General features: G+C 39.6%; 1 protein-coding gene across 7 annotated transcripts in view; it reads left to right on the top strand.

Moving 5' to 3' along the window:
- The window catches only part of LOC127651421 (muscleblind-like protein 2a), a 149,677-nt gene that overhangs the window by 9,253 nt on the left and 115,092 nt on the right, over positions 1-25,332 (top strand). Inside the window, exon 1 of one of the 7 annotated variants that reach the window (XM_052137227.1) lies at positions 21-233. The exons of 5 other annotated variants lie outside the window; for them this stretch is intronic. The gene's annotated coding sequence lies outside the window, so the exon portion shown is untranslated. Of the gene's footprint in view, positions 1-20; positions 234-3,376; positions 3,754-25,332 lie in introns of those variants that run through there. One more of the 7 variants, XM_052137228.1, reaches the window with a different exon arrangement.

Genomic DNA, 25,332 nt, shown 5'->3' with positions numbered 1-25,332 from the left:
GAAATGTAGATAGTTTAGCAGCAAGCAGATACGCTGGTGCTTTGCGCTGTTGTTGAGAGAAAATCCCTGTTTCGGCATGTGCCGTCTGCTTGCAAAGGGAATGACAAGAGTTCACGTGGTCCTTATATCCAGAGAGGATGAAAGAAATGAGTCCGATTGCCACACCAGGTGCCTCCTTGCATAAACTAAGAAGGAGAGAGTGAAACGTGAAGAAGAAGGCTCTTTTATTCCAGGTGGGAGGAGTGGCAGTTTTTCCCTTTAAGCTCTGTTTTCCTGCAATATGGTGCATGCAGATAGGGGTGTGGAGGAGGAATCTGAGAGGTGGAGATATGTCAGTAAGTTACCGTGTCTTTATCCCATGTACATCCTATATCCCTTGTCTTTCCGGTTTCTTCTCTAAAAGACTTTGGTTTTTGTATCTCTATAGCTAGAGCAATGGATTGGTGTGGATTCAGACACAAATCAAATGACTGAATAATTTGGCTTTGTAAGAAGTTGTCTTTGGCAGCTGTTTCTTATTGCAGTTGAGACAATTTAAATTAATCAGCTTTTCTGAGAATTCTTCAGTGGTAATGACTTTCTGCAGGTTATGGTCCAGTTTGCTATTAGCAATGGTTTTATGCAAATGTAGTGAAACCAGCATCTTTCATATATCCGACCCATGCTCTAACCAGAAATTTGCAGAATGTAATAGATCAGGATATGTGTCGTGGCAGGAAAAGGCTGCGTTTGTCTCAAACATTTAGCAAACGTGTTAGGAGCAAGAACAAAGATTTTTCCATGACATTTGTGATGCAATAAAATAAAATTAAAAAACAGAAATGGATGAACATCTCTATCTGAATGCAGCTGTATTATTAGTCATGGACGTAGCCAGAGTTGATTCACTGTTTAAGCAAACACAAGCACACACACACATACTCGTGCACAGGCACACTCATCAGCCAAACTATATGCTTGAATGTTATTACAGAGACAAATGTATAACATTGACTACCGAGGCGGTTGGCACGACAAAAACATAAAGACGGGTATGTATCCAATGTAATAGAAACTAAACAAGGCAGTTTCACATGACACGGGACCTGACAACTGGTAAAATTGCATGTGGCGTTTGTGCAGCCAAGACGGTGCTTGCTTTGCCGATTCATCATGGTTAAAAACTTAAAATCAAGAACTTCACTGTTTACTAAAAACAGCATTTAGAAATAAAAATATATAAAAATAGTATTAATATTGGATATTAAGTATTTTTGGCATAATGTATCTTAGAGCTGTTTGAAAAAATTGTTTCAGCAATGCATCACGATTCATACTCAAACTATTCTGAATCGATTCTCAAAAGAATCAAAGTTCAGTTTAAATCACGGCAGAGCAGTGGTGTGCTCCAAAGACAGATGTGGAAACAAAGACGCGAGTTAAGTGCATACTCTAAAGTCAAGTGCACAAACACGACTGTTTGCAGACCAGCTGAATCAAACACATGACCGTTTGTGCCCGAATAAAACTATGATCCTGAAATTCTTTCACAAACCCACGCACATAGCAACGGGAGAGTTTATTCAAGATAAGAAGCCAACATACAACATGAAAGATGAGCTCGCACCGATAATTGCACTGATTTGCACACAACGGGGAAAACACAGAAGAAAATAATGACGAGTTGGGCTGGGCGATAAAACGATATCGATATATATATCATGATAAAGAAAATCCACGATAAGATTTAGAGGAATTTTCGATATTTACTGCATGTCACTAAAACACAAGCAGTTCGGCTTTCTCAGGCTGCGTTTCCACTGGGGAGGACGAAATCCAATCAAAGCACTTGGAGAGAGCTTGCACCACACCGCTGCCAATCCTATCACCTTGCGTGCATGACGCTCGGCTTTAATAGGAATTAATTGAAAACGCTGTCAGCTTCGCTCACAACGTGCCAGTGGTAACGTAGTGTCAGACTTGATGAACTTGGTAATGCTAGCTGCCTTGCTAACGATTAGGATTGATTCCATCCGCACCGCAAGACTTCATGACAACGGTTGCACTCTCTCAACGCCTCTATTGAAGAGCACGACAGAATAACAGTGATGTGGACAACAGCTCTGATCTTTCTGTGCTGTAATCTTGAATATTGTTCTCTAGCACCAAACATTGCCTCTTTTCCCTGCATGTGTGTAGACATGATGGGCCGCATGAGTTAACGTGGTTTCAAAGCACCTTTTAGACCATAACGTTTTTCCCTTCTAAATGTATCTTTATTAATCAGCATGTTTAATAATAAACAAATCGATTTCTGTTATAATTTTGTGAAAACTAATAATAATCTAAAACTAATTAGATGTCTGGAATGGATAAGGAAAGACTAAAATTACTAGTTGTTAGACTAGTCTCTCACTTTAATGAAAATATACAAATGTTTAAAAAAAATAAATAAATGTTTTTAAATTTTCTCTCGGGTCACCCCTGAACCCACATTCAGCATCATTCACAAGGGCTTCTATGCCCCATATTTGTGTATCTGAATCTAAAGAAATATAAAAAACATTTAATTTTAATGTAAAAATATTGTAACAAATACTGGACTGCTGTCAATATGCTTCAGAACAAACAGATGATCTTTTAAGATTAATTTTCAATTGATAAACTATAAAATATTTTTATATTTTGGTCAAAGATCCTGCAGACCCCACTGCTTTGGCCATCTCTTGACCCCCTGTGCAGTTTTGTAGAGACTATTTTGACTGTTTAGAATTAATTTTTTCTTCTTTTCTTCCGTCAACTTTGAAATAAAAAAAGAATGTGCAATGTGTACATTCGATATCGAACAATATGAATATAGATTATCGTGATAACAATTTTGGCCATATCGCCGACAAGGCAGCGGTTCGGTAGATGTTGGTGATGTTTTCATTTAATTAATTTTTTCTCCCCTCGCCCCCCATGCCTTTCTCTACTCTTGAGCGCTCTCCATTTCATTGGATTTCGTCATTGCCAGTCACTCATAAAGGTTTTATCTTCTACTCGCAGAGCAAACAGATAGAACAGTGCATATGGGACTCTTGATACATTTCTGAAGCAACAACTGCGCTGTTTAAACCGCTTTACTATTGTCACGGTTTCTTGTCACCCACACCATGTTTCGTGTCACCTGCACTGTGTTTCGCGTCATCCGCACCATGTTTCGTGTCGTCTGCACCGTGTTTCGTGTTCTCCGCCCCGTGTTTTCTGTTTCACCCGTCACTAGTCACTTTCCATGTCACGCTCCCTTGTTGTCCGCCCGTGTTTTCTGTTTTACCGTTCACGCTCCCTGTCATGTCTTCCGTGTTGTCCGCCCGTGTTTCACTGTCTCTGTGAAAACTACACTTCCCTTGTTCCTGTCGTTTCCGGCCCTGTCTGCGTGTTATTGTCCGCACCTGTCTGTCATTTTGTCATTACCGTGTCTCTTTATTTAAACCCCGCTGTTTTCCCTTCCCGTTGTCGTGCGTTGACGTTCTCTGTTCGTCGCCCATGTCTGTGCTCGTGACCTTCGCCTTCGTTCTCTGTTCATGTTTTTCCACCTTAGTTTGCTTACCCTCGCCTTTGTTCTTTGTTCATGTTCCTCTTCCTCAGTTAGTTTTTTCCCATTGTGGACCCTTTGATTTGCTCCTGTGTTTGTTTATTTTGTCATAGCCTTAATAAAACTGCTTTTGGATCTCATCCACCTGTCTGCCTGCTCCTGCTTCTACACTAACGTTACAACTATCACCTGTGCAGGTGAGGAGAGAAGCTGACAGCTGCACTCAAAGAAGCAGATATATCTCTCATCCTTGACTAGCAACATCCATTTGTGCTCAATAGTGTGTGGTCCACTCAGTGTTGTTAGCTTGAACTGGTCCATAATAGCTTGATTAATCATCTGTAACTTTTTAAATGCTAAAGCAGACAGCAACTCTAAACAGATAAACAGCACCTATTTATTTTTGATTGACTATTTTCAAAGCATTGACGAGCTGCTTAAAATACATTATTTTACAGCATTTGTCCACCATTCACAACATTCAACCATACACAATAAAATATTAGGATATTTTGAACAGTGAAATGTTTTGTGAAGAGATTAATTTTTTATGTTTTTATTTTATTTTTATTGTAAACCACTGGGTAGCTTATGCATGTCTTTTATTTGCCTATATCTCTGACACTTTTGAAGGACAATTCTGTTAAATTTATAACTCAAAACTATTATTCTCTGTTTTTGCAGTTAAAGTTTAATATTTTCTTTGGTTGGTATTTAAAGATTTCAGGCTGATTGCAGACCAACGCAGCTGCCGCTCAAGCAAATATAAATTATTATTCTTTTGTATATCTTATGCGGGCTGCATCTGCTGCGAGACGCACATGGACGCATCAGGGATTTAGGTACACGAGCAGCACGCAGAACTGCCCTGCATTGTGTGGTTTACCGCAAATTAACTTGAAAATCATGTCTGTGACGACATGGCCCTAATATTGTCAGTGGGCTTTTCCAGTGCTTTTGGATATAGCATTTGCAGACGTGAGACGTAACTTCTCAGCGAGTGCTAATCACTACTGTGTTGACTCATTTGCATGTAAAAAAGCAACAAATAATTGAAATGTCAACAGAGCACAAAAAGAATTGTGTTTATTGTGTTAATTGTGTTTTGTCTTTATACACTTAAAGCATATGCTTTTATTCTGAAACTACTTTGAAGACTGTTCAGCAGGATACTAATCATAATATATATATATATATACATAATGTATATACATATGAAAGGCAACAGAGTACAATGTTAATTCAGATTCATGAACAGATTTACTCGGAATCGACTCTGCCTGTTATGGACTCTGTCTTGAGTCCGACTTGGCCCCTTTTGTACTCGGACTCGATTGTTTACAGACTCGGACTTGGACTTGACTTGGACTTGACTTGGACTCGACTAAGGTGGACTCGAACCCAGCACTAGTAATTAGGTTTTTCTTCATTAACAAATGAGCCTTTATTATGTGCCCATTTGAGTGGGGTTGCCATGTTGCTCACTTATAAAAAGAACCAAGAATTTGTGCCAACATTTTTTAAGCTATTTGTGTTATGTCAAGAAAATGTGTGTCGCAGAATATTGAGAATATTTAAACATAAGTTTGTTGCAATATTTGTTTTCAAATGGGACAACAATTTAAAGTTATTGTATTGTAATGATTGCATTCAATCTAGACCTGTCACGATTACTCAGTTTAATTTGATTACTCGATTCCAAAAATGTCTCAATTACAAAATTGCTGAACCAACAAATTGAAAATAAGGCGGAAGTTACACAGTCCATTGACGAGGGTGCGAACACAATGACAAGAGGTGCCAGCTGAGTGACAGCGCTTCACTTTTTATTTGAAAACAATGCAGGACCTTAAAAACATCACTTCAGCAAAGCAATAGCACTTGAAAAGATGACATTCAGTTTTCACAGACCTTCCGGACACACACACCGCTAAGCTTGTCTGCATGCAATTGCGGTGCTTCATGTCCAGATGTGTGAGAGAAGTTGAGCCCTTCATCGCTGCCCAGGACGTGCTGAACTCAGCAAAAAACACATTGGAATGCACTCTAAACCTATTTATCTACACTGTCATTTTGCAATATAGGCTTTTATGAAGCAACGTAAAATAATGTCATGAAAAAGATGTCCGTCGGACTTGATTAAAGTTACACATGCAGTTACGGATGCACAAACACATTCTGTTCAATAAATCTGACTGAATCCAGACAATCTAAGGTCATTTTCATCAAATTATCATTTGAGTTCTGTTATTTTTTTATTAATTACCATTTTAATGAAATGCAATCTCTCTCCTCGTTTAAATTAGATTTCGTGATGATTGTTTAAAAAATATATTGCAATACTCGACTAATTTATGGCCATTATTACAGGTAAAACTCAGTGTGGAACTACAGAGAAATGTATTTACTAAAAAAAACGCAGGTCTGTCTGTATACTGTCAGTCAAAGCTCAATGTGAGTCTTCTGTAAAAGTTACAGCTGGGTGTCTCGTGCCCCACAGACACAAAATTAAACTCTGACTTACCTGAGGGAGAAATGCTATCTCCGTATGTGAAATTATTGTGTTATGCAACTGAATGTCCAGATGCTAAAGGGCATTTGTAACAGGTTCAGGCAAGGAGGTGGGAACCGGCAGAAGAGTCAACATAACTTTATTGATGTTACTGAACCTAAAATAATATAAAACAAACATAAACACACACAGCGTGGCATGTGGCTCTCTTTTTCTCGAACTGGTCCCTCCGGGTCATCTTTCACACCCTTCCGGCTGATTAGCCCGATTCAGGGCCGGGCATGTATCCTGATGGCCCGGCCCTGCCCTCCTCCTCGTCACAGCATTTTACACGGTACGTGGCAAGCGACAAGCTTTTGCGATCTGCATGTAGCACATGCGCAACAATTCCAACACCTGCTGCAGCTCAATGCAAAAGTTAAAAAATTTATCTCACGTGAATACTGTGAATATTGCATTTTGTTTCACATGCAAGTGATAGTTAAAAATAAAATAAAATGGCTTTTATATCTCTATAAAATAATTTAACTACATATATAACTTCTCAATAAACAAGATTGGTGGGCACTGGGCAGGCTTTGTTTCTGAATAGATAAAAGATTTTATTTTGTTTTCCCATATTTGAGTTCTAAACTAAAATGGGTAGATCATGTTGAACTAGTTTATCGATATTAGCACACCTGGAAAATAATCTCTGTCAGCTTGAATATACATCTTTTTATATAACAGATTTGCTTTGGGTGTCTTTTGGCTTTATATATTGTTTGCACAATTGTTTTGTTGTTTTTATTCAATCGTAAAATACTTGTTAATTAATGCATTTTAGCTAAACATGACTTCACCTCGATAACTTTATGCAGTCCGAGTAATATTTTTATTTTTTTCTGATTACTTGATTAATCATCAGAAAAATTGTTAGATTACTCGATTATCAAAATAATCGATAGTGTACTCTTTCCTTAAGTTGTGAATCAAGAATTGGTTCTTAATCTTCTTATTCATTTAATACATCTTTTTACATGTTTTCTTGGAATATATGCCACTTCGCAGACATACGAAATCTCTCTAAAACAGAAGAATGGGTTTAAAAACTAAATAAAAACATTAAAGTTCCTAGATACTATACATGTGAACTGGTAACCTGTTTGCTTTTCAAGAATTGTATGAATTTGAGCGATTTGCTATTAATGTTGTTGAAATCTGAAATTATCTCATAATTTGACTAGACAATTCTGAGAGTGGTGAATACTACAAGATGTTTTTCTCCAAAAGATTTTCTCATTCTTTATCAGAATTACTAATGAATTTATAATAGAACTGAAATCGTTTGTTGGAATCTGAATTGGAGCTAGAATCGTTCCCATGCTGGATCTTTCCTGTGGCAAACCTGCTTTAATTGTCAGATAGTAAAATTTGTTTTTAGCAAATGTCTGTTAGTGGCTAAGTAGATCATATCTGTGCCTAAATTATCTTCTTAATTAAATTGCTCATCAGTTTCAAACAGCCTGAGGACATGAGCACGGCACCAGCCAGCCATGGCAGCCGTCCATGATGCTATAAATAACTAGAGACGGTGATCTGGGGATAAAAGCAGCCTTGGTGTTATGAAGATAATAACTTAGGTCACCGAGATTCAGTTTTACATTAAGGCTATTATCATATGACACACCCGTTTTTGCTGACCATGTTAAATAAGGGCTGCGGTGCTACCATCAGCTTAGTTTTCCATCCCCTGTATATGAGTTTAAAGCTGTATTAACATTTATGTCAGTGCTGTTAAAGGACAACTGAAAAGGATAAAATTACTTCATTGAGGAAGAGAACTGTGCCATATCTAGAGAATATCCAGAATATCGTTGAGACTTTGAGGCTCTCTTTGGCTAGTTAGCAACAAAACCAAAACACCTTAGCATCATTGAGGCGAACTGCATAAGCATCCCTTATATTTTATTTAGAAAATGTGCAAATATAGGTAGTGAGGGTTGCATTTATAATTACTGAAATGTAATATGCCAATTGATGGATTGAATAAATGCTCAAATACACACGTTTTGAGCACATATATGATGTAAACATTAGCCTCTGTGTTTTAGAATGATTTAAGTGGAATAAAACCAGGCATTTATTTACTGGCCCAGTTCACTTCTATTGTAAGTGCCTAACGGCCAAAGAATACTTTGATTGTCCACGTTGCTGATCGGAATGCACAGTATGGGTGACACAAATTTAATCATCAGCACAGTCTGCACAGACTGTCTACCTGCCATTCCGATTTTCTTGACATGTGGACAGTCCTCATCTCTGTGCATTGTTGGTGCACGCACCTGTCATTAAATTTAATATAATAATATCACAAAGCAGTCGTGTACATGCATCAAACACGACTCTGTATGCAACTGAATGTCAAGATGCTAACAGGTTCAGGATGGGCAAGGTGGAGGCAGGAACCGGCGGAAACTAGCAGAACAGTCAACATAACTTAAAAGACGTTACTGAACTTAAAACAACATAAAACAAACATAAACGCACACAGCGTGGCATGTGTCTCTCTCTCTCTCGAACTGGCGCCTCCGGCTCGTCTTTATCCCCCTCATTAGCCTGATTCCCCCACCCTCCTCCTTATCACACTCCTCCATCGGCCGACTCAGTGCTTGCTAGTATATCCGATCCATTACTATAACCAAATGTTTACCTTTGTTTTGTGGTAATCAACATGCCACAAATGCTGTCAAGTGAGCTTAACTTTTATTCAACACAGAACATTCCGTTAACTACTCTGCAAAGTAGTTATTAACAAACATGCATAAATTATAAGTTTGCTGGATGCTGTTAGGTTAAGTTGTGGTATTTTGTTTGTTTAGCTGATTCCCATCTGTAGATAATGTGGCCTAATTTTTTTTGTGACACAGGTAATATAAATAATAAAGTTTTATTTGTATAGCGCCTTTCTAAAACCCAACATCGTTTTACAGAATTAGCAAAACAAAGCACAAGTAAATACTCAAAAAATAAATATATAGCACAAGAAACATAGTATGAAAAAAATAAGAGATTTTAAGTAATCACTTATGAACTAGAATCTTGAAAATATCACACAGAAAAAAGATTTACAATGTACATATGCACATTATTTAACTTATAAAAAAGCTAGCACATTGACTTTCTTTTTGAGTGATTTGATGTAGTCATATCATTTTTTGAAAGCTTTAGCAATGAAAACCAACCCTAAATCTTAAATGCTAGGTCATTGGGAGACAGTGGATTAAAATTAGAAGTTGGTAGAAAATGGTGAAAATGCCTCACCAGCTAGGATACACCTCTTGTGCAAAGAGATGACCAATATTATGTAATGCCAGCTGGCTTTGGCAACCCAAATCCTGAAGACCTGCTCTGATGCCATGGAGGATTACTCTACATTCACCCACTAGGTCTGGAACCACTTTTATTGTTACAAAGGACCCTGTTTGAAATGCTCTTTTGTCACCCTGATAAGTTTATGGAATTTACTCGGGCCCAGATGGAATGTTCAGGGCATTTTCTGAATTTATGTAGTGGAAAATAGGGCTGGATTTCCATACTGGCTTAATGTTTTGATTTGATTCTATTCTGATTTTTGATTTGATTAATTTTGGTTAAAATGAAAATTTTGCTTACATATGAAAGAAATTCTCTTTGTCAGTGCTGTAAATTATGCAGAGAACCACCTAACTTGGTACATTACGAAAAAGTAAAAACAGGGCCGAAAATATGCAGTTTAATTGCTATTTATTTAACAGATGTTATAAACAAACACAACCAAAAATGAAGTAAACTTTAAAGTAAAAGTAAAAGGTAAATCCTGGAATTTTAAGAATTTATATTGGGATCGTTGAAATTGCGACTCATCATTTAGATTTTTTAAAACCAATACGATAACGATTATTTTTATGTTTACTTATCATATATTTGTATGTTCCAATAACCGATATGCAGAACCAATTTCTTTTTATTAATTTAATTAATTGTTTATTTCACATTTATTTTACAGAGAAAATGTTAAACAGAGAAAATGTTATATACAATAATAATCACATACCAAGTTTGTTTTATATAATAATTACAACAACAACAATAATAGGCAAAATAATTTGAAAACCTCTGAATTCAAATGGAGAACATAAATAAATGACAAGGGAGTGCACCAACATTGCATGAATCTTCCATTTTAAATTAAACCTATAAAAAAATAAAAATTCACATTAATCTACCCTCCATACCCCATAATGACAAAGCAAAAAACTGATTTTTGCTAACTTGGCATATTTATTAAAAAGAAAAACTTAAATATCACATAAGTTTTCAGATACGTTGCTATGACACTTGAAATTTAGCTCAGGTGCATCCCATTTCTCTGGATCTTCTTTGAAATGTTTCAACACTTTGATTGGAGACCACCTGTGGCATATTCAATTGATTGGACATGATTTGCAAAGGCACACACCTGTCTATATAAGGTCTCACAGCTGAAAATGTATATCAGAGCAAAAACCAAGCCATGAGGTCAAAAGAACTGCCTGCAGAGCTCAGAGACAAGATTGTGTCAAGGCACAGATCTGGGGAAGGTTACAAAATATTTCGGCTGCACTGAAGGATCCCAAGAGCACAGTGGCATCCATTATTCTTAAATGGAAGAAGTTTCACACAACCAGGACTTGTCCTGGAGCTGTCCACCCAGCCAAACCTAGCAATCAGGGGAGAAGGGCCTTGGTAAGAGAAGTGACCAAGAAATCGATGGTCACTCTGGTTAAGCTCCAGAGATCATATATGGAAATGGGAGAAACTTGCAGATGGCAAATCATCACTGATACACTCCACCGATCTGGGCTCTCGTCAGTACAAGACACATGAAAGCCTGCTTGGAATTTGCAAAAATGAATCTGGATTAATCCAGGCACCTGCGCAATACCATCCCAAATGTGAAGCATGGTGGTGGCAGCATCATGCTGTGGGGGTGTTTTTCAGCGGCAGGGACTGGAAGACTGGTCAGGGTTGAAGGAAATCTGAACGCAGCAAAATACAGACATATCCTTAATGAAAACCTGGTCCAGAGAGCTCTGAACCTCAGACTGAGCCGAAGAGTCACCTTCCAACAGGAGAATGACCCTAAACACACAGCCAAGACAACACAATAGTGGCTTAGAGACAACTCTGTGAATGTCCTTGAGTGGTCCAGTTAGAGCCCGGACTTGAAACCAATCGAACATCTTTTGATAGACCTGAAAATGGCTGTCCACCGATGGTGCAAATCCAACCTGACAGAACTTGAGAGGATCTGCAGAGAAGTATGGCAGAAAATTCCAGGTGTCCAAAAAAAAAAGATTTTTATAAAGGAGTTATAGATATTTATATTGGATAACAAGCCAAAACAAAATCAAACCAAAAACTTATTTTGTTGCAGTGTATAATGGGGCAAAGTCTACCCTCTCAAGTTTTTGTTCACAATCCATCTTTAACTCACAAAAAACACTCTCTTATTAATAAATCTACATATTGCAAATTTTCTTCACAATAAGAAATGCTCAGTGACACATATATTATGATTCAATAAGTTGTGAGCCATCATGTTATAATTAAGCAGCAGCAAGCACGCACGCTTGAGGGACGAGCATCCCCGCAACAGAGTGTGCAGTTTCAGTCTCTCCCCCTTAGATCAGAACACTTTGCTCAACTCATAGATGAGGTGCTGCAGCACAGAGAAAAGCCAATTTTCAGAGTTGGCCAGTTTCATTATTTACATGACCTGCTTCCTTATTATTTGAACTTTAATAAAACTATAACACATTAAATATAGCTGCATTAAAGATATAACTCCGGGGTGTTCCTTTAAAGATGCTCGACACACAAGTTTTGCTTTAGAAGAGTGGCAGCTCTGGCTACGCTTATTCCACAACTAGAGTGCTTCTGTATTTACTTATTATGTATTTTTGTATAATTCCCTCATACTTTGCGATCTACATCACCCGAAGCTTTTTGGAAAGTTTAGAGTGCATAGGGATGAAGAGCTGTGTAATTCTTCCTCTCCTCAGTCTGGCGTGAGTTGCAGTGATGCTCTCGTGCGCCATGATAAGTTTCATATTATCTCATGTTACGTTAAATGAGATAAAACTAAATGTTTTATTGTCGATGTTGTCGATAATGTCCAATTGTCATTTCAGCCCTACATCATACCCAAAAAGACATCAATAATTGCTGCCAAAGGTGCTTCAACTATGTACTGAGTTAAGGGTCTTAATACTTACGACAATGTGATATTTCAGTTTTTCCTTTTTAATAAATTTGCAAAGTTATCAAAAATCAGTTTTTTGCTTTTTCATTATGGCGTATGGAGAAAAAATGTATGTGAAAAAATAGCTAATTTAAATAGGGCTGTCAATCGAATAAAATTTGTAATCGAATTAATTACATGGTGTCTCGATTAATTTATCGTGATTAATCACATTTGATCACATATGCAAATATATGCTGAGAAAGCCCTCATATAACAATAATTCAATATATAATGATGAAATAATTAAACATAGTTATCTTAAATATATATATATATATATATATATATATATATATATATATATATATATATATATATATAAATACAAAATATTCAGATACCGTATATACCCGAATATAAGACAAGGTTTTTGTCCTAAAAATAGGCTGAAAAATGGGGGGTCGTCTTATATTCGCGATATAGACAAAATCACGGGGGGAAAGGGAGAAAGCAGGGGGAAACAGTAGAGGGTGCCAACACGATAGGCTAATTAGTGACAGTGTTATGAATTAAATAAACAGTAAAGTGCCGCCATGGAGAGATCAAGAGATCATCTTGAGAAACGCGCTTCAAAAGTTGGTCAAATAAACCAACACGTTCGAAACAGTTATGACGGCAACTTTAAACTTATGGTCGTGAATGAGGCGAAATCATCTAATAATTGCAAAGCTGCCAAAAAATTTGGAGTCACAGAATGCAACGTTCGAAGGTGGCGAGCACAAAAAGAACGACTAAAAAATACCAACAGCCAAAGGAAAGCTTTCCGTGGACCTCAAAGTGGCAAGTTTGCAGAACTTGATGATAGAATCTATGAATATGTGATAGAAAAACGTCGGGATGCGATGCCAGTCACAAGAGATGTCATTCGGCAAAGGGCTCTGGAGATAGCAAAGGAGCTGAATATACCGACAAATGAATTCAAAGCTAGCACTGGGTGGTGTACACGAATGATGCGGCGCAAAGGGCTGACACTGCGTCGTAGAACAAGTCTGGCCCAGCACCTGCCCTCAGACTTCGAGGAGAAGTTGCTATCTTTTCAGCGATATGTGCTTAAACTGAGGAAAACTCACTCATACCCCCTAGATCAGATAGGGAATGCTGACCAAACACCAGTGTTTTTTGTCATGCCAACATCTGTCACTGTTGCCAAGAAAGGGGACAAATCAGTTATTGTGCGATCTACTGGAAATGAAAAAACCGAATCACTGTAATGTTGGCGTGTCTCGCTGATGGGACCAAACTCCCCCCATATGTGATTTTGAAACACAAGACTATGCCAAAGGAGACGATGCCAGCTAGCATTATCGTACGTGCCCAGGAAAAGGGCTGGATGGACACTGACCTGGTAGTGGACTGGCTCAAGGTAGTGTGGGGCAGGCGCCGCGGTGCGCTTCATAAGAAGAGAAATATGCTCGTTTTGGATGCATTCCACGGACACTTGATGGAGCCCGTCAAAACTCAGTTGCGGAAAATGAACGGCGATCTAGTGATCATACCGGGGGGGATGACAAGCGTAGCTACAGGTATTGGATATAGTCGTCAACAAGCCATTCAAGGATAATCTGCGCAAGAGGTACACTGAGTGGCTCCTGTCAGGCGATCACTCACTGACGCCTACTGGAAAACTTAAGAAGCCAGCAGTGCATCTGCTCTGTACTTGGATCCTCCAAGCATGGGATGCCATAAGCCAGGAGAGCATCATTCATGGATTTAAGAAATGCTGCATATCAAATGCCCTTGATGGGAGCGAGGATGACATTCTGTGGGAGGGGCTCGTGAAGCATCATGATAGTGATGACAGCGAGAGTGAGCATAGCGAGGCAGGGGATCTCTGTGAGGAATAGGCCTAGTTTAATGTGCAGCATAAAGGCCCATTTGCACTGCTGTTCTTATTGCAACCCCACAGTTTGGTTTGTTTCAAGACTTTAATGTCAGATGTTTTTGATTAAAAGCAGATGGTTATTTTCTATTTATCTTCACAGTACGACAATTACATACATACATAGGCCTACATAATTATTGCATTTTTGTGAAAAGGTTATTCATTTTTGTCGCTCATTCATTCATTTCTGATCTCATTGACAGAGTGCACTTTATTTTGTGACAAATTAATCCAAATATTTAATGAATGGTGTTAAAATGTTTTTTCCAATGAATTATCACTAGAATTTTCAAATAAAATTATTTTCTGTTGAAAACCAGATTTTTTCCACAAAAATCTATTTTTTCCCCCAAAATAAGTCTGGAAAAGACTTATTTTGGGGGGGGTCGTATTTTATTCAGTGTCGTCTTATATTCGGGTATATACGGGTAATTAAAATGCATTACATTCTTGTGGCAGAAGAGTTAATAATTGATAAGACAATACAAAAGCGGCTTTAGAATACAATGCATTGTTTACTACCATATTATTGAACCTAAGCCAATCATTGTCATATAGTTCACAGCAATCCATTTCACAAGTGAATTTGTCAATCAGTTTGAGATTTATTATGAGTGCTTGTTTAAGGACATGTCAATGTACAACGTTGCATCATAAACATAAATGATTTAGTTAAGTTCCCGACTATGTCAAGTTAAATATAGTTTAATACTTAGAACACAGCTTGAGATTTTAGTTCAGATTTGCACTCCATCAAGTGTTTTGAACACAAGAACTTAACGCATGTTTGTGTTGTACTGCTGCTTGATGGTTGTTTTCTTCACTGTATAAACTGCGTATTACCACACAGCTGAAGTTTCACTTACTGCCCTCTGGGGTAAACAGGAGGTACTACAAGCTTGCATTTCTCAGGAATCTTCCTTATTATGGTCCGGGGGCATTGCGATTAATTGCGTACATTTTTTTAATGCGTTATTTTTTATAAAATGTATCACACTGAATTAACACATCAAATCAACAGCCCTAAATTTAAAGCAGTCTCTTCCTGGGAATCCTCTAACTGCCCACTCTGGTATTCCCTGACGGTAGCCCCCCTCGGTACAGACATGCTGGCACACAGCTTGCCCCCGGGGGCTGCGCAAATACACATTCCCCCCAGTGAGCCTACTTGCACAGATCTTGTGCAAGGTCAGGGAGGATGAGGAACAAGTCACCCTCGTGGCCCCATTTTGGCCCAGCCAGACTTGGTTCTCGGACCTCACGCTCCTCACGTCAGCACCTCCCTGGCAGATTCCCCTTAGGAGGAAGAGCTGTGTAATTCCCCTTATCTCCTCTCTCAGGGATGGGGCACCATCTGGCACCTCCACGTCTGGCCCTTGGACGGGACACGGAAGACCTAAGTGGCCTACCACCAGTGGTAGACACGATCACTCAGGCCAGAGCTCCCTCTATGAGGCAGCTTTATGCCCTGAAGTGGCATTTGTTCACGAGGTGGTGTTCTTCCTGAGCCTAAGACCCCCAGAGATGCACAGTCGGGTCAGTGCATTTGTTCCTGCAGGAGAGGCTGGATGCGTGGCTTTCCCCCTCCACCTTGAAGGTATATGTGGGCGCCATAGCAGCCCACCATGACGCGGTGGATGGTAAGTCCTTGAGGAAGCATGACCTGATCATCAGGTTCCTCAGAGGTGCCCTCCTAGGCCACGCCTCTTCCCGTCATGGGATCTCTCAGTGATCCTCCTGGGCATTTGAAGAGCCCCGTTTGAGTTAGTCGAGCTGAAAGCCCTCTCCTTGAAGATGGACCTCCTGATTGCTCTCACCTCCATCAAGAGGGTTGGGGACCTGCAAGCGTTTTCTGTCAGCGACACTTGCCTAGAGTTCGGTCCGGCAGATTCTTACATTATCCTGAGACCCCGGCTGGGCTATGTGCCCAAGGTTCCCACAACCCCTTCAGGGACAAAAAGATTTTTTACAAAAACATTCTTAACCTGTTGATAAGCAATTTCACCGCACTTGGGAATGACGTCACTCTGTTTACATTTAATATATAATTTACCCTCTATAAATGTAATTAATGTTAACAAATTATACATCTTTTCAAAGGTCTAAGGGTTCAACATCGATATCCGATCTCTCTTTAACGATACCTATACTCCATAAACAGCAATTTAGTGTACAAATGAAAACATGCAATATCAAAACGAGACTTCATACCTTTGTTATGAAATTGCGATTTCCAGATTAATCCAGTTAGCCACACTTTTGGTCAATTGTCCATGTCAAGCATTCATTGAAAAACATCCAATAGCACTTTTTGTCCATAAAAGTGATACATTTGAGAAATATTGTTATATTCTCGATTGTTTACATGCGATCTCGTCTGAAAGAATTACCCTTTGTCATCGTTCTTCAACAAACTATGAAATCTGAGCAGCATTCATGTTGTAAAACTGTATATGATCTTATATATTAGAGTCCTGTAAACAAAATGAGCCTGTCTCCAAAGTCTATTTTAAAAAATGAGGCATGGTTTTATTCATAATATCCAGGAAGTGTGGTCAGATTTTGTGCGGTCTTGAATGCCGGAGCCTTAATTTTACTGTATTCCGGCAGGAATTTTCAGAGAAAAAAGCTTGCAGGAACCACATTTTTTGTTAGATATTCTTCAAATTTGAAACGTAACTTCTTTTGACTTGTGGCTTTGAGAACATGGGTTGTCTTGGCACATTTATGTTTGTTTTTTAGATTATAAAAACATGTTCAGCACAAAATATTTCCATTACTATAAACTTCAGCTTCTCTAACTTAAAAAAAATAACAACATATATGAATTTGTCTTCTTTCAAAAGATGATACAACTGTGTCGATACTCCAAAGGGTTCAGTAAATACAACCATTTAAGTTCAGGTATGTCATTTTCATGGTTTGTGCTCAAAAAGAGTGTGCGTATCAACTGGTTAAGATGGTTATTTATATCTTTATCTTTAGTGTGTCAATAGGAAATATATGGAATGGCCCCCACAGAGCCCCCCACTGAACATTGAGTCAGTTTAGGATTACATGAAGAGACAGAAGCAATTGAGACTAAAATAAATAGTAAGAAGAACTGTGGTGAATTCACCAAGAAGTTTGGATCATCCTTTTTTGTCAGCAACCAAAAAAACTGTCCAGGTGGACCTACATGAATTGGTGCTGTTTTGAAGACAAAGATGGTCACACTAAATATTGATTTAGATTTTTTTTATAATTACTTTGTATGATGTTAATTGATAAATTAAAACTTTTTATGGCATTATTATTTTAAGACAACCTCATAATGCAAAATGTTTCACAAGTGCCTACAACGTTTGCACAGTACTGTATTCGGCAGGAAGAATTTTATTTGCATGATTTGCACCGCGAAAAGAGAACTAATAAAAACACGCCTGCAAATCTAACAGCTTTGGTGGCCTATTATTTGAGTTTATAAGCTTTAAGCACCTGTGCAAGCTGACGGATTGTATTACTGAAGCACCCTTTAACTGTCATTCACCTCATAAATTAGACCATTGGGTTTCTGGGTTCTAAAAATACAAGAGGATTAATTGCGTGAGGTCACATCTTTCAAAGTTTTCTATCTGATTTTTTATGGTTGACTCTCTGGGGTAAAGCTATAAAATAAAATCTTGCCATAGAGACTCGTGTGCAATGAGAATGGCAGGCCATTTAATTTTATAATGGTAAAATTGGAATAGAACAGCGGGTGCCAGGGTGTATGATCCAAATCAGAAATTCTCCATTCTTTTCTTAGAGTTATAGGTCTCCTTTAAAGTTGGAAGCTTTGCTAATGTGTTTGCTTGGGGCTCAATATATACCTTGCAAAATAATCTTAAATTACAGATGTCAGAGACCTTTTTCTGACTAAGACATGACTAACTTACCGTAATTTCCGGACAATTGAGCGCACCTGAATATAAGCCGCACCCACTGATTTTTAAATAAAATATTATTTTGAACATAAATAAGCCGCACCTGTCTATAAGCCGCAGGTGCCTACCAGTACATTGAAACAAATTAACTTTACTCAGGCTTTAACGAAACACGGCTTGTAACAAAAATAAATAGGCTTTAACGAAACACGGTGTGGCAGCGGGGGCGTGGTCAAGCGCCCGTCCGGGAGAGAAAAGCGGTAAGGGCGCTTACACCTGAGCTAAATTATGTCTAACACCGGTGTCTAATTTCAGTAAGCATGGGGAGAGCGGCATAAAAAGGCAGCAGCCACAGAGCTGAGAAAGTGACACACGTCAGTTGGGGCATAGAAGAATTGAGAAACTTTATAAAATTGATTGTAAACATGGCTGTGGCCATTAAAAGCCTTACCTGGAACGTCAAGTGCCCTGCTGAAAACTGTCACACTGGTGCCCGTGTGACAGTTTTCCCAAGAAGGACACGTGAAGCAGGGCACTTGAAATTAGACACCGGTGTTAGACATAATTTAGCGCAGGTGTAAGCGCCCTTACAGCTTTTCTCTCCCGGACAGGCGCTTCACCACGCCCCTGCTGCCACACACGGCTTGTAATAAAACATTTGCAGTAAATAGTAGCCTACCAAGAAAGTCATTGGTCACTATCTTCCTCCTCTTGTGCACATGAAACCACTGAAGTCATCTCCTTCGGTGTCGGAGTTGAATAGCCTCAGATTTAGTACTCAATTCCTCACGCTGCTGTTTCCAGCGCCTTATCATCGACTCATTAAGACCAAGCTCCCGTGCAGCAGCCAGATCAATCGCCTTCAACTTGAAAGCAGCATCATATGCGTTTCTCCATGTCTTTGCCATGGTGAGGGTGACAAAATTACTACCGTAATCAGAATGATGGGAAGTTTGAGCGTGCTCGATTTAATCTAAACAGTAAACAAAAAAAGTTGTTTTGACCTTAACCCTTTCGGCAATTTCATTGGTCTAATGAAAGCTTCACGCCGCCAAAAAACTGAGCACGTCACAGTTTTTTAAAAAATTTTTTTATAAAATTTGAAAGCGGGAAAAATCCATATATTAGCTGCGTCATTGTATAAGCCGCGAGGTTCAATGCGTGGCAAAAAAGTTGCGGCTTATAGTCCGTAAATTACGGTAGTTTTTTTGACTATGGTTCTTTGTCATATTGGTTTATGTCCAAAGTATACTCTTGGTGTCCGTGTTGCATATCGCTCCACGCACAGCATGTGTTGTGAAAATTTGGTCATCGGCACAGTCCGCACGGACTGACCGTGTGGCCTGCAACACTGTCCTCATCTGTGCGCATCGTCTGCTCCTGCCATTGACTGTACTACAAGAGTATCACAAAGCAGCTGTAGTGGGCATGCATCGAACATGTTCATATTTGCTTGTGGTCAGAAGAGTATACTTTGAAAAACAACGCGCTCGACTGGGCTTCAAGCCAATACGGAACTCACAAAAATGAAGTATACACAGTAGGGCTGAAACAATTAGTCGATGTTATCAACAACGTCAACAACAAAAATTTGTCGACAAAATTTCCGTTGTTCAATAGTTGTTTGATCTAATTTAACTTAACATGAGATCACATTAAACTCTAATGAGGCCGCACGAGAGGAGCACCGATCGCAGCTTGCTCCTGATTGAGGAGAGGAAGGAAACACAGCTCACAGTTTAGGCTGCAACTAAAGATTATTTTTATAATCGATTAATCTAATGATTATAAGAACGATTATTGGACTATTCGCCTATATTGCAACTATTAACCATTAGCTCTTAAAGGGTAACTAAACCCTAAACCAACTTTTTTTAGTTAATGATCTGTTAAGCATGGGGCTTTATTAGTACTGGTCATTGATTCAAGTAATTTTTTTGACATTTGTGTATAAAGTGTTTTAATTCTACAATATATGGTGTAAAAACGTCTGAGTGCTGCCCTCTTCAGGTTGAACGGTGGCTACTGCAGTTGAATTTTCCTATTGGCTGTTGCGGTACTTCGTGACGTAAGCAGGTTCCAGCTCACCACGCCAGATTCATGTACATGTCGTCTTGCGACCGTTTGAGGAATAATAATAACATAGAGTCTGACAGCAGCTGTCAATTAATCCGTCACTACGAGTCTCATCTTTTATGTATTCATCCCCTATATTAATGACCGCCCCACCGCCTGGGGCAAAATTTAATTTGAGTGCCCAATACGTCACACATAAAACACTGAACACTCAACCAAAATTCTTGGATCTTAACACACCACCAAAAAACATGGGTTGTGTCCCCATCTTCTAATTGGCATCGCCAGCAGGTGGGTGTGTCTTTAAGACCAAGCCTATACAATCTAGAAGGTGTTCAATAGAATCGATGTAAAATCTTAAATTGCACAAGTCACACCCTTGCATCTCTATATGTAGACTTGACATTTTTTAGAATCCTAGCCCACACTCCCTCCTCCAATACCAACTTTAGGTTCTCTAGAAAGAAGCCAAAGCTCTGTCCCCCAGACTCTGCATTAGCAGGGAGTAATACACTGATGCCTCCTGACTTTTTCCAAAAGCAGTAATCACCACTGCAAGAGTATTGGCTGCTTTAGGGGGGTGTGTGCTACTCCCAAAAGTAGTACAGAGCAGGTGGCGCAGCTGTAAATACCTAAAGAAATGAGATCTAGGAATTTTGAACCAAATTTTCAAAGTATCTCAACACTCCACTCTCATAAAGGTCACTGAGTGTATTTACCACCTTCTCAATCCAGTCTGTCCAGCAGAAACGGGATTTATTAATTCATAATTTTGTTTTCAGCCATATGCTCGAGGTTACATTTAAATAAATGTCCAAATTAAACACTCTGGACACTTTTGTCCATACCGAGTGCAAATGCGAGATAATGGGGTGTAACTTAATTTCTCCAGTTAGTTTGTTAGAAAGGCTTTGCAATGGCCAAATAGGGGCAAGATCTTCCTGTTCCTGAGAGGGGCTCTCTCAGGTCAAAGCGACCAATGAGCCAAGTGTCTGCGACCGAATGCATATTAATAAAACAACATTTTGGGTAAGCCCAGCCCACTTTTTGTTAACCGGCCTATGCAACTTACTGGGACATTTACCATTCTAAATAAAGGACTTTCACTATGCTATCAGATTGCCTGAAATAAGAGAGGGGGACATCAATAAGGAGAGATTGTAGCATGTAGTTGAATTTTGGAATAAAATAATTTTTAATAACATTAACCTTCCCAATCATAGATAAATGTAATGAAGCCCATCTGCCCACATCGCTCGAAAACCTTTTTATTAAAGTGTCAAAATGAACTCAAAATAAATCACACAAATGTGCTGGGAATAAAATACCCAAATTCTGGAAGGTGCCCGGCTGAATAGCCATTACCCAGCAGTACGCTGTCAGAGCCAAAGCTTCGGATTTAGACCAATTAACTCTGTATCCTGAGAACTCTGTATCCTGAGAACTAATTTTGTGGAGGCAAGACATATTTATAAGAGAATATTTCCTAAAATAGTTTATTTTATCTAAAAGAGCAATACACTGCTGGCGTTGAACAAACTTTTCAGGGCACGTCTTTTAAAGATGCCCTTCCGCCCCTGTGTAGTTCCTGGATGCGGTCGTTTTTCACAGATGCTGCCTCGTGTGTCTGGGCCGTGATCACACTAAGGCGGTGTTGTGGATGGTTCATGTTCTCACTGCAAAAACTTGACCATGGTAACGTTGCGGTTACGGCTTTCCTTCTTAAAGAAGAACGCCACTCCAGCCGCCCCCCCGCGTCACTCCTTCTTCCCACGGGATTGAGGACAACCCGGCAGGTGATGGAGGCGATTTGGGGATGCAGCGGGCTCTCGACTGAACTGGACTGCCACCTTCGGGTCGGCTCACCCAGTCTGAGGCTGATGTCCAGATAGCCGACATGCTTGGGTGAGGACTGGAACCCTCTGTCCTCCCCGCAGCCCTCATGACTAGATGATTGGTTCCTCAGGTCCAGGCTCCGCTCACAGCCACCTTGGGGAGGCGTGTGCAATGGGCACACCCCGAGTTGCTGGCTGTAATCTTTGCCCTGCAGAGGTTTCTCCCTCTACTTTGGGACAAGCATGTCTTCATTCGCTCAGACAGCACTGCCACGATAGCGTACATATAACACCAAGGCGGTGTGCATTCTCTTCACATGTCGCAACTCGCCCGCCATCTCCTTGAGCCATCAGTGACTCTGGTCATTGCGTGGCATTCATATCCCGGGCAACATCAACACGGCAGCGGACGCGCTTTCGCGACATGGCACGCTCAGCAGAGAGTGGAGGCTCCACCCCAGGCGGTCCAGCTGATTGGGAGCAGTTCCGCAAAGCAAAGGTAGACCTGTTCGCTTCCCAAGAGAACTCCCACTGCCCGCTCTGGTACTCCCTAGCAGAGGCCCCCCTCAGGACAGACGTGCTGGCGCACAGCTTGCCCCGGGGGCTGCGCAAGTACGCATTTCCCCCAGTGAGCCTACTTGCACGGGTGCTGTACAAGGTCAGGGAGGACGAGAAACAAGTCATTCGGGTGGCCCCCTACTGGCCCACATGGACTTGGTTCACTCTCCTCACTACAGCCCCTCACTGGTGAATTCCCCTGAGGAAGGAGCTTCTTTTCCCTTAAGTGGCGCTTTTTGCAAATTGGTGTTCTTCCCGATCTGAAGACCCGCAGAGATGCGCAGTCAGGTCAGTGCTCTCATTTCTGCAGGAGAGGCTGGAGGGGAGGCTGCCCCCCTCCATCATGAAGGTTTATGTAGCCACCATATTGGCTCACCACAGCGCAATGGACAGTAAGTCCCTTGGGAAGCACGATCTGATTATCAGGTAGGATCTACCACACGCTATTTCCACGTGTGGCCTGAAAACCCATGTGATGTATTTCGCCACTCTTTACCTCCCCTCAGCCTGGGCAAGTAGTGGTCTCCGTGGGGTCTTTTCCCCCTGTAAGGATAGGAGTTGGAAAAGAACGCCTTCCCTGATGCGTGTGATAGCGTTAAGCCGTCCTGCTTAAGTAAAACTTGCATGTCAGAGCATCTTTAAAGGAAACACCTTGGCGAGGGGGAGAGATGAAAAATGCATTTCGGCTGATGCACTCTTTGGTGCTTGATGCCGCTAGATGAAAACGTGATGGCTCGCAACTTATTGAATCAAAATATATGTGCCAAGGTGTGTATCTTATCGTAAAGGAAATTGACAATATCAGCTTTATTAAGAAGAGAGAGGTTTCTTTTTTTGTAAGTTAAAGATGGATTGAAGTGAACAAAAAGGTGACAGAGGGTAGTATTTGCCCCATTATACTCTGCAACAAACTACATTTTTTATTTGTTTTTGTTTTACAATATAAATATCTAAAACTCCTTTACGTTTACATGTGCATTACATTTACATGTACATTTAATTTAGGAGCTATAATGCAGAAGAAAAAAATATATATATATTTTCCTTTACGATAAGATACACACCTTGGAGAAAATATATATTTTTTTTTCTTGGTCCTCGTGGTGGCGTAGTGACTCGCCTCATTCCGGGTAGTGGAGAATGTGGTAGTCAGCGTCTTTACTTGCTGAGCTACCCAGGCATTTACCTAAGAAGCAACATATTATATAACAACATATAAGATATTTAGATTTGCTTTCAGAGAATATGTCTTGAATATAAGTATATTTATTTTTTTCTGCAATGACAGAAGTTACAAAATACACTTCAAGGTACATTCTCTGAAAACATTTACATTTACGCATTTGGCAGACGCTTTTATCCAAAGCGACTTACAGAGCCCTTATTACAGGGACAATCCCCCTGGAGCAACCTGGAGTTAAGTGCCTTGCTCAAGGACACAATGGTGGTGGCTGTGGGGTCTGAACCAGCGACCTTCTGATTACCAGATTACCAGTTATGTGCTTTAGACCACTACACCACCACCACAAACAATTCTTAATATGTTGTATGTTGCATCTAATGTAAATGTATCACTATTATAGCTGCCACAATTATGTAATCTCTGTTGCATCAATGGTTTCTATTTACAACGTGTTTTTGCAGCAGTTGAGTGTTACAACTAATAACTAACATGTCCGTTGAGCAATGAAAAGGCAATGGCCAATCAGAGCCGCTTAGATTAGTCCTCCGTCCTTTCTGAAATGACAACTGATCCTAATGCGCAAGTTTTAAACCATCCGAATGCCCAGATGTTTGCTTGATGTTCTAGCTCTGTTCGCGTTTCACACGAAAATGTGAAGAAACATCACCTGACACTCGAAAAGAAGCTTAGAAATTATTTTGGATTTATTGCATATTGCACCGCTCGCTTTGAATGTGGAGTTAAATATACTGCACATGAGCAACAAAACAAAACTAAAACAATCCCTTTCTAATCGAGGCAAAGACGCGGTGTAAAATTTTTATTTATTATGCTGATTAGACAGCTTTGTTTTTAATGAGATCATTCATGAGAGTGCAGAACATTGTACGGAGCATCACTGAGCAGATCTAGTGACGCTGCTTCCACAATCTACACAGAATATAATGTAAAGTGGCTTCTTTTTTAAAATAGGATGCGAAACGGTATGCAGTTTGTAACAATAATTTTTCAAACATTAATAGGCATTTTTGTCACGTTTTCAGTGAGTGGTTTACAGTAATCTCGGAAATACAGTAAATATTGTTATTTAGCATTTTAATCTAATTTTTAAATGTCTAAAATATTTTAATGTTTGGCTTTGGCAATCTGTTCAAGTAATGAGTTTAAAAAGAGATTTTAATAATCGTAGTTGATATTGCATCATTTGTTGCAATGGAAATTAAAGGTCAAGTCTGGTGCATTGTATTGTGGCTGTTTTTATACTGCACGTTTTTGCAAATGTTATAGTCACCCTGGTATATCATGCATGTCAGAAATGTGCATTCTGAACACTGTATAACTGGAAAATAGTATTAGTAGTATGGTACTGTTCTGAACATACCTAGGAATTCACACAGCCTACATGTGTAATACATCAAACAACAGTCAGTGCAGTGTTTCCCATGTATGCATTTTGCAGCGGTGCTGTGCCACTGCTAAATTGTGATTGCCGCTGTTGGTATTTCAAATGGTTCATTT

Source organism: Xyrauchen texanus, chromosome 11 (assembly GCF_025860055.1).
Source record: "Xyrauchen texanus isolate HMW12.3.18 chromosome 11, RBS_HiC_50CHRs, whole genome shotgun sequence".
NCBI lineage: Eukaryota > Metazoa > Chordata > Actinopteri > Cypriniformes > Catostomidae > Xyrauchen > Xyrauchen texanus.
This window is presented reverse-complemented; position numbering and strand designations above follow the sequence as displayed.